Below are 10700 nucleotides of genomic sequence, written 5' to 3'. Positions count from 1 at the left end.
GAAGAGGGCATTTCAGCAGGGCACCCAGGGAGAAGGCCGCTACCTCTCACCGCAGCCACGTCTTGGGGAAAGTGTGCCTAATTGTCATGACGTGTGGTCTATGGCAGGGGTTGGCGTAACTGGGCACTTGCTGATGGCCATGGCCTGCTAGAGGACCCACGGCCAATCTCTACCGCCTCCTACCCCTGCTGCTGCTGCTGCTGTCCCACCTTGCTTGCTTATTATATTTATATCCCACCTTTCATCCCAGGAGCCCAAGGCTCTGCACACGTGGCCCTCTCTCCACATTAGAGGAGGAAGAAGAGGAGGAGGGTTTACATTCCTATGCCAGCCAACAGCCAAAGATCTCTGGGCAAATCACAAAAATTAAAACTCAGGGAGAGCAATCCTATGGTGCCTAGACAGCATCAGGGGAAGGGGCATAGGATAGTTCAGGTTCCTGGATCCAAGATCGGAGACACTGCTGCAGACCCGGACCCAGTAATCCAAGCTCCCCACCGGCTGCCTCCCCGAGCTCACAGAAATGACTTCAGAGAGGATGCAAAGGGGGTGGTTCTGTGGGTGGGGTGGGGAGGGGAGCAGGATAAGAGCTCTCCCCAGCCTTCCCCAGCTTCCTTCCCTCCCTCTCTGCAGACCCCAAGCTAGATGGGCATAAACGCCCATCTAGCAAAAATACAGAGCCTCCATGCTCCTCTCACTCTGCATAGGATGCAGAGTTCAAAGGGTGATGGGCAACCGGATAGGATTGTGTCCTAAATGACAACATGATAAAACATAATATAAAGCCTTTAACATAGAAGAAATTCAAACAATCTAAAACAGTTAGAAAAATAAAAGAATTAACCATTTATTTATTTATTTATTACATTTCTATACCGCCCAATAGCCGAAGCTCTCTGGGCGGTTCACAAAAATTAAAACCATAGTAAAACAATCAACAGGTTAAAAGCACAAATGCACAATACAATATAAAAAGCACAACCAGAATAAAAACCACGCAGCAAAATTGATATAAAATTAAAATACAGAGTTAAAACAGTAAAATTTAAATGTAAGTTAAAATTAAGTGTTAAAATACTGGGAGAATAAAAAGGTCTTCAGCTGGCGACGAAAGGAGTACAGTGTAGGCGCCAGGCGGACCTCTCTGAGGAGCTCATTCCACAACCGGACAATAAAATATGGGGACCTGATAAAATGTCAAAATCTAAAAAGCCATCAAAAGCCTGGGATTAGAGAAAAGTCTTAACCTTGCACTGTAAAGATAACAGTATTAGCACCAGGCAGATCTCACTGGGGAAAGCATTCATAATCGGTGGGGTCACCACTGAGAAGACCCTCTCCTTGTTTCCATCCACTGAAAGAAGAGAATCTGAGAGAAGGGCTTGAGATATTGATAGTAATGTATGAGGTAATTAATATTGGGAGAAGCACGCCATCAGTATTGTGGTTCTGAGGCATCTACGGCTTGTCAGGTCTAACCAGCACCTTGAACTGAGTTTGGAAATGTACAGGCAGGCAGCACAAGTGAGCCAGACTCAGCGCTACGTGCTCAGACCTCCTGCTCCCTTCTGTCAATCTGGCTGCCACATTTTGCACATGTTGCAGCTTCCAAGTTGTCTTCAATGGCAGCCCCACATAGAGTGTGTTGCAGTAATCTAACCTGGAGGTTACCAGAGCGCAGACTGCTGAAGCCAGGCTGTGCATGTCCAACAACCCTGTGAGGTAGGTCAATCAGAGAGTTGGTGATTGGTGATCTTGACCAGCCCAGTTTTTGAGAGCCTTTGGGCAAAATACTCCCACTCCTTGTCAGGGAGGCAACCTTTTCACCACCCTTGCTACCAGCTGCTTTCATTCTCCACTCTGGTATTTATTTATTATTGTTGTTGTTGTTGTTGGTGGTGGTGGTGTAATATTTGTATCCCACCTTCTTCCCAATACTGGGCCTCAAGGCAGCTTTACAAAATTAAAATGTATACAATTAAAACATATGAATAGAAATATACAAAGTTAAAACTATAATTAAATGTAGTTCAACACTAAAACATTTAAAATACAAATAACAATTTTTAAAAGTCCACTGCATAAACAGAGGTCCAGGCTATTTGCCAAAGGCCTGCGGGAACAGAAAAGTGTTTGCCTGCCTCCAGAAGCAAGGAGGGAGCCAGTCTAGCTCCCCTGGGAAGAGAGTTCCAGAGCCCTGGGGTAGCCACCGAGAAGGCCATCTCCTGCGTTCCCACCAGGCATGCCTGTGATGGTGGTGGGACCGAGAGCAGGGCCTTCCCTGAAGATCTCAGAGGACGGGCAGGCTCATATGGGAGAATACGGTCTTTCAGATAACCTGGACTCGAGCTGTATAGAGCTTTATAGGTCATAACCAGCACTTTGAAAGGTGCCTGGAAATGGACCAGAAGCCAGCTTTCATCCCTGCAATGCTTCACCTGTCGATTTCTCCAGATCAAGTTGCCAGGCTAGGCTTCTTTCTTCAACAGCTGGCAACTCTGCCTGCAGGTTTCGTCCAGTTGGGTTGTGGCGGCCAGAGAAACTTTGCTTGGCCTGCTGGTTGCCATTCTCCCGTGGATGTATGAACAAGATTTGTTTTGACCATCTGAGCTCTCCTCCGCCTAAGCCTCTCTCTGTGTGTGTGCATAGTCATGGACAGAATCCAAGGGAGAGGTAGTCAAAGACGGCTTTTGTTCTTTTCCCAGTGGCCAAAGGCTGGCATTCATCAAGCAATGGGGCTGGCCAGCTGCCAAGCTCTGTGCCCACCCAAACAGCCTTCAGGCATTCACTTCATTAGCTCAAAACCCTCTCATGATAATGGGCAGAATTGAGTGGAGGCCTGGCCTAGGAACATTGCTGAATTCAACACAAAACTGCACCTCTTGAACTTCTGCCTGTCATTCAGCCCTTAAAGAGGGGGTTCCTAAATTGTATGCTGAGCCAGATTGTGGGCTATGAGAAAGCTTTTCAGAGGTCTCTGGTTGGCCACTGTGGGAGACCATGGTGCTGCCCTTGATGGACCGTTGGTCTAATCCAGCAGCAGGGCTTCCCCAATGGCCTTGATAAGGGACAAGTGGGAACTGCAACCATCTCTGGGCAGTTCACAAGCATTAAAACTATACAATACAACCTGATAAAACATAACAGAAAAACATTTAAATGTTTAAAGTTGAATAAAACCATAGAACAAATAGAGTAAAAGCCAGCCAGCAACATAAAGATCTGAAAATATATCACATTTTTTCAAACAAAACAACTGACACGTTTTGATTTCCAAAATGCCGCACACAGCATCCTGTGGCTTTTTGGTCTCCTCGGCCTCCTTTGGGAAAGACAAAAAGAAGATGGACCTCTCTGAGGAGCTCGTTCCACAGCCAGGGTGCCACAGCGGAGAAGGCCCTCCTCCTAGAAGCCACCTGCCTCACTTCCTTTGGCAGGGGCTCACGGAGAAGGACCCCTGTGGATGATCTTAAGGTCCGGGCAGGTTCATATGGGAGGAGGTTGTTTGTTTATTTATTTATTTATTTATTATACTTATATACCACCCCCATAGCCAGAGCTCTCTGGGCAGTTTACAGAAATTCTAAAACTGAGATAAAAACAAGTATACAAAATTTAAAATTTTAAAACACAGAACATACACACATAAAGCATTAAAAACTGTTAAAAAACTAAAAGTGCAGGTTCCCCCTGACCTTTTCTTTTCTTTTCCCCTCCCTCCTTTTTCATCAAACCACTTTATTCTTGCCCACCCTCCAAGAAATCAGCATGCATATAAGAATGCTGCACTATTTTTTTCTCCAACATTTCAGAACCACCACGCTGGCTGAGATGATGGGAGTTGTAGTCGACACATCTGGAGGGCACCAGGTTAAGGAAGGCTGGTGTATTTCCCCCTTTAATGCATCTCCTTTCCCCCACCCCCCACTCACTTCCACACACAAACAGAAACCCCTGCAAACCAATGCATGCTGATCACTTCGCCCATGATTCCTCTCTACTTAAGCTGCAAGGTGCCGTGTTATCCACGGGGCGCTAAGACCCAGAGCACCCCAAGCGGGTTTTTCCCTGCTGGGACGCGTCTGCCTTTGATCTTGGCAAAGGAAGCGCGAAGTAGCAACACTTGGCAACAGAAAAGCCACATTAAAGGCGGCTCAAGTGCGCCTGCGCGGACGCCTTAAGGCTGTAAGCGCTGTGTTCGCCCAACTCTCTCTGGAAACCTCTTCTGTGCGAGGACGAAAGGAGCCAATCAGCTAGTCAGGATGGCCGAGCGGTCTAAGGCGCTGCGTTCAGGTCGCAGTCTCCCCTGGAGGCGTGGGTTCGAATCCCACTTCTGACAAAGAGCTCAACTATTTTATTTTTTTAAATTCTTCTCGTCTTAATTTTCTTGCAATCTCTTTTCCGTTTAAGAGCCAAAGTCCCCGCAAACAGGATCTGCGGGGAGGAGATCACAAAGGGGAGACGGAAGCCGTGCTTAACATGAGTCCTGTAGTTAGGAGTCACAGTTTCTATTGACTCCGGATTACCATCGTCCAGGCCCTTGTAAACGTCCCCTCGAGCCAGAGCCAACCTGGAAGCTTTAAAGCACTCCCGAATCGGACTGCGGGCGTTTGCAGGCTTTTATTGATTGCTTCTGAATTTCAAGCTGAAATACGCTGTTGCAAAGATTATTCCGATTATTCTTGCTCTGTTAGCAGGTATCCATTGCTCCCTTGATTGTGAATCCACTCTGGGTTTCAGTCAGAACCATCCAGAACTCTAAAGGAGCTCTCCAAGGTGCTGAATCCATTTAGAGTTCTGACTGAAACCCAAAGTGGATTCACAGGCCCACCTAAATCGGAGCCACCAGCCTCCACTGGTAAGGTCAACTCCCCAACCGGCAACCTGGTGCCCTCGGGATGTGTTGGAATACAACTCCCATCATTCCCATCCAGCAGGGCCAATGACACCTAGTCCAAACACATCCAGAGGGCGCTAGGTTGGGGGTGACAGCTATTACCTCCTCCTCCTCCTCCTCTGTTCACAACCTCCCCCCACCACTTGATGGAATATTGACATTTCTACGCATGTAATTTTCTGTTCCGTTTTCATTTTTCTTTTCACAATTTGTTTTTTGATATGTTTTGTTAAATTCACAATAAAAGGGTGATAATAATAATAATAATAATAATAATGATGATGATGATGATGATGATGCAATGCCATCAAAGGCAGATCCTTAGGGAGTGCGGGGTGGGTGGGGGGCTGGGGTGGTCCATCTAAAGTTAAGAACATAGCAAGAGCCCTGAGGCTGGATCAGACCAAGGGTCCATCTAGTCCAGCACTCTGTTCACACAGTTGCCAACCAGTTGTGGCCAGGGACCAACAGAGCAGGACACGGTACAATAGCACCCTCCCACCCATGTTCCCCAGCAAATGGTGCACACAGGCTTACTGCCTCGAATACTGGAGATAGCACACAACCATCAGGGCTAGTAGCCATTGATAGCCTTTGCCTCCAGGAATTTATTCAATCCCCTTTTAAAACCATCCAAATTGATGGCCATCAGGACATCTTGTGGTAGTGAGTTCCATAATTTAATTATGCGCTGTGTGAAGAAGTCCTTCCTTTTAGTTGAGAGAAAAGTGATGGGTGCAGGGAGAGCATTCTTCCTGGCTTTTTAAAAATAATAAATTTAGGTTCCATATTTCCTGTGAGCCTTTTTTTTTCTGCCTATCCATGCATAGGATTGCACCTTTAGCCACTGGCTAACAATGACATCCAGTTTAACAAAACCTCAACTAAAACCTAGTATAAAAAATAAAGGAGAAGGCTATCAATGGCTACTATGCCTGAGGGCTATGTGCAACCCCCAGTATCAGAGGCAGTAAGTGCTGGAGTAGATGGACCCGGTCCGAACCAGCAAAGCTCTTCTTAGAATCTTAAATTACAAACATAATAACAAAAGAAATAAACCGCACTGACCAATGAAAAATGTAAGCCATGGAGCAGCAGATATGCCAAAGGCCTGCTTTAATCAAAACATCTTTACCCACCGGTGGAGGGATAAACTACACATCATGCAAGAAATCCACAATTTGATCTCATGGTGATGATGATGATGATGATGATGATGATGATGCAATAGCTGCTTGTAGTTAAACACTGGCCCCATTCAGACAACACGCTAAACCATGCTGCTTAACCACAAAACATCCATTGACCATTTTGTGGTTAAGCAGCATGGTTTAGTGTGTTGTCTGAACAGGGCCAGTGTTAGAGAGCCTTCTCTGACGATGTGTATAAAAACACTAAGTTGATTTGAACTTCTTTTAAACTGGCTCTTAGCCTGCATTTATTGCTTCCAATACTACATGCTGCGTTGCCACACTTTCCCTGTCTAAAGCAACTCTGCTGTAAGTCACACCACACTTTCCAATACTGGCTTCAGAGTTGAGTGGAATGGTTAAAATCATCCCAGGGGGGATTTGTGAGGAAGAATGGGTAGGCGGAAGAAGGATTAAACATTTCCTCCTTTTATCGACTGATCTCCTTCTAGAGGTGGCCCTTCTTCCCCACAGTAGACTTGGGAGGAAAACACTAGGTGAGGAAAATAACTTTCTCCCCACCCCCACCCCCGCACACACACATAAGATGTAGCTATGGGGATAAGGTGTAGCCATACGAAAGCTCCTTCCTTGAAAGACGGTCAAGAAATATTTTAAATAAATACAAATAAATGAATTTGTTGATTGTGCACGCTAAGAGACTGCGCGACAAATCAAGAAGTCATTGATATGACTTGGCCACCAAATCACTAGTATAGTGACACATTCTCTCTCTACTTTAGTCCCGCAGCTGCAAATATAGATGTCCTAATAACATCAACTTGATTTACAGGGTTGTTGGGAGAAAAGCAGCAAGGGGTGTCAACCGTGCAATAATTCTACATGTTAGGCTGTAGAAGCCTGCCACCTAGTGGCGCACACTAACAAGTGCTTGCAGAAGCCCAAGAACCAGTAGCCCAGCTGGGCTGATGGGAAACCGATCTGCATTATCTCCGTTTTAAACGTCTGTGTTCTGTAAAAAGCACAAATGGGAATGTAGAATGTGGAATAATGCTATATCCAGTGGTGCATCTAGTGCTGGATCTTGGGGCTAAAGTCCAGAAGCACATAAGCCCAGGAGCTTCCCAAAAGAGCAGCAGCTGATAGCAGGGCAGCTGCAGACAGATGTGGAGCCAACATCTGGGATGGGATGGGGACGCTAGCTCCCACCTGGGCTGATGCCGCTCATCGCTTTCCTCTTATTTAAAAACTTGCTATAGTTAGGAGCCAGCCGGCCGGGCAGGCACATGGTTACAGGTGCCCCTTTTTATTATTTTAGCTTTCAATACATATTATCCTTTTCTGCAACACTTACTCGCAAGACAATGCATTTAGCATCATGGCAGTGAAAGGAAACTCCATCTTTTTCCTGCAGTTGTGATGGTTCAAGGGAGTTTAAAATGCAAAATTGCACATGCATAGGCTATTTCCTTTTAAAAATATGTATATATCAGGGTTGATAAAGAGCTATCCCCCCCCCAACGTATCAGGAATGTAGAAGCATGGAATGTAGAAGCATAAAACATGGAATGACGGTTGCAGGAGGTGGGGGTGAGAGAGGAGAAATGTTAGTTGTGTGCTTCACAAATGAACAGAGGCTTGTGGCCATTTAAACACCCCCACCGCACATAGGCGTGCATAAGGGGTGTGCCGGGTGTACCCAGGCACACCCTAATGTCTCAAGGAATAAACCTCGAATTGAGGGAGCAATAATAATAATAATAATAATAATAATAATAATAATAATAATAATAATAATTTTGTTACCCGCCTCTCCCTCTGGATCAAGGCGGGGTACAATACAAATACAAGCACATTAAAATACATATAACTAATTAAAACATTTAAAACTAATACATTATTAAAAGCAGCACATTATTAAAAAGGCATCTTAAAATTTAACTGGGTAGGCCTGCTGGAAGAGATAAGTCTTTATGGCTTTCCTAAATTCTGGAAGACTATTAGGTTGATGAATCTCTCCCGGCAAGCCATTCCACAAACTGGGAGTGGCAGAAGAAAAGGTCCTCTGGGTAATAGTTGTCAGCCTTGTTTTTGTTGGCTGGAGTAAATTCTTCCCAGAGGACCTGAGTGTGCGGGGTGGATGGTACGGGAGAAGGCGATCCCACAGGTAGCCTGGACCCAAACCATGTAGGGCTTTAAAGGTGATAACAACACTTTATACTTCGCCTGGAAACTAATTGGCAGCCAGTGAAGAGATTTTAAGACTGGTGTAGTATGGGAATAGGGAGCCAGACACAGTGTGAGTGGTCCTCAAGCTGCCTTTATTATAGAGTATTCAACAAATATTCCCAATAATAATAATAATAATAATAATAATAATAATAATAATAATAATAATAATATCATCCCCTTGGTGCACCCTATTGAAATGTGCTACACACAACTATGCCACGGCACGAATAAGATCAATGGCCAGGGACTAAAATTACCTCGCTGCACCACTGGATTTAAAGTTTAGGTGTTTTCCACCCCAAATTTCCCACAATGTCTCAAGAGTGATGTTACATTAGGGGCATTGTGGGAAGGGATGTACGGATTTTGTCTGGTCTGGTCCTACTTACTGGTAACACCTGCCTTGGGCCCTCTACTCAACACCAGGGAGCTGGGTTCAAGAGCCACCATTTAAATTTCAATAATAATAATAATAATAATAATAATAATAATAATAATAATAATAATAATAATTCTTACCCGTTGCTCCATTTTGATCGAGGCAGGGAACAGCAGCAAGTACAAAACACATAAAATACTGATTAAAAACATAGTATAGGATGTTGGAGAAACCTGCAACTGATTCCAGAGAGTTTGGATTTCTATAAATCTGACCTGTGGATTCAACAGGGCGCTGCTTCTCCTGCACACAGCAGGAAGTGGTGGCAGGTATAGCTACAGTAAAAGAAAAAGGGAAAAAAACCAGATTTCGCGGGGCTTAGTTTTTGATGGGAAAAAGCGCAGAAGGAGCAGGAGACGTGTGGGAGGTGGACGGCATTGCCAAAAGGACCCGCGAATGTCTGTGAGTGGCCAGTAACGAGGGTGCTATAAAATGCTGGGTCCCTCTTGGCCTTCGCAACCTGCTTGTTCACCCGCCTCTTGCACTGGGTTCGATAATGGTAGTAGTGAGAAGGAGAAGCAGGAGATGCCGTGGCCTCCTGGCTCAGTAGCTCTCTGCCTGTCAATCAAGCAATGGTGGCAATGCTGAGAAAGACGAGGAGCAACAGCAGCTGGTAATGATTGTGGTGAGAAGGTAGCCTGGACTTAGTTGGGCGCAGCCCAAGATATTTTGCTGCCTGAGGCAAAGAACAAGATGGCGCCCCTCTCCACTCCACGTACAAAAGCTGACTACCACGACAACCAACGCTTTCTTTAACATTGGTAATGGGGCAGCATCCCCTGCCACACCTGCAGGCAGCAGACCAGCTTAGGGCGTACAGAGCAAACTTCGTTGTGCTCATCTCTGTCCTCCAACACCTTGCTGCCACCTCTCAGCATCTGCCGCCTGAGGCGACTGCCTCACTCTGCCTATTGGTAGGGCTGTCCCTGAGCAGCATCAGTCCTTGGATGCTGGCGCACGCTGAGAATATCTGCATCCTGTTAAATATTTGCCAGAGTCCCGTTGGCTGGGAATCCTGGGAGTTGCAGTCCAATGCATCTGGAGGGCTCCAGGATGGGGAAGGCTGCTGTAGGGTTTCCTCACTTCATTCTCCTAAGAAGAACATAAGAAAAGCCATGTCTTCCTTATGGGTCTCTCATGGGCAGCTGTTTGGCCACTTTGTTAGGGTGACCGTATGGAAAGGAGGACAGGGTTCCTCTATCTTTCACCGTTGTGTAGACAAGAGAATTTCAGCAATGGTGTCATTGATATATGCCTGCAGCACCCGGTGAAATTCCCTCTTCATCACAAGAGTTAAAGCTGCAGGAACCCTGCCCTCTTGACCAGATACAATAGAGGGCAGAGCTCCTGCACCTTTAACTGTTGTGATGAAGCCGGAATTTCACCAGGTTCTCCATATATACGAATAACGCCTGCTAAAATTGCCTTTTCTATACAACGGTTAAAGATACAGGAATCCTGTCCTCCTTTCCATATGGTCACCCTACAGTGTGAGTACAGAATGTTGTGCTAGGTGCACCCTGGTCTGATCCAGCAGGGCTCTTCTTTGGTTCTTATGAGAGTTGGATGCCTCCGCCTTTGCTTGCCAAAGTTCAAATTACTCAGGGCAATTCTGAGGCCAGCATTTATTATTTATTTATTTATTTATTTATTTATTACATTTTTATACCGCCCAATAGCCGAAGCTCTCTGGGCGGTTAACAAAAATTTATTTATTTCCCCCATGCTGTTTAACATGTACATGAAACCGTTGGGTGCGGTCATCCGGAGTTTTGGAGTGCGCTGTCATCAGTACACTGACAACACGCAGCTCTACTGCTCCTTTTCATCCTCATCAGGTGTGGCTGTGGATGTGCTGAACCGGTGCTTGGCTGCGACAATGGACTGGATGAGGGCTAATAAACTGAAGCTCAATCCAGACAAGACTGGGATGCTGCTGGTGGGTGGTTCCTCTGATCGGATGGGGGGGGGGGTTTCAACC

The 10700-nt window shown here is 45.8% G+C and overlaps 1 non-coding gene across 1 annotated transcript; it reads left to right on the top strand.

Moving 5' to 3' along the window:
- The first annotated feature begins 4256 nt into the window (after window positions 1-4256).
- On the top strand, window positions 4257-4339 carry TRNAL-CAG (transfer RNA leucine (anticodon CAG)). The gene has a single exon. It is a non-coding gene; the product is annotated as a tRNA-Leu (tRNA).
- The last annotated feature ends 6361 nt before the right edge of the window (window positions 4340-10700 follow it).

This window comes from Elgaria multicarinata, chromosome 14 (genome assembly GCF_023053635.1).
Source record: "Elgaria multicarinata webbii isolate HBS135686 ecotype San Diego chromosome 14, rElgMul1.1.pri, whole genome shotgun sequence".
Taxonomy (NCBI): domain Eukaryota; kingdom Metazoa; phylum Chordata; class Lepidosauria; order Squamata; family Anguidae; genus Elgaria; species Elgaria multicarinata.
The sequence above is the reverse complement of the archived record's forward strand: the minus strand, read 5'-3'. Positions and strand labels throughout refer to the sequence as shown.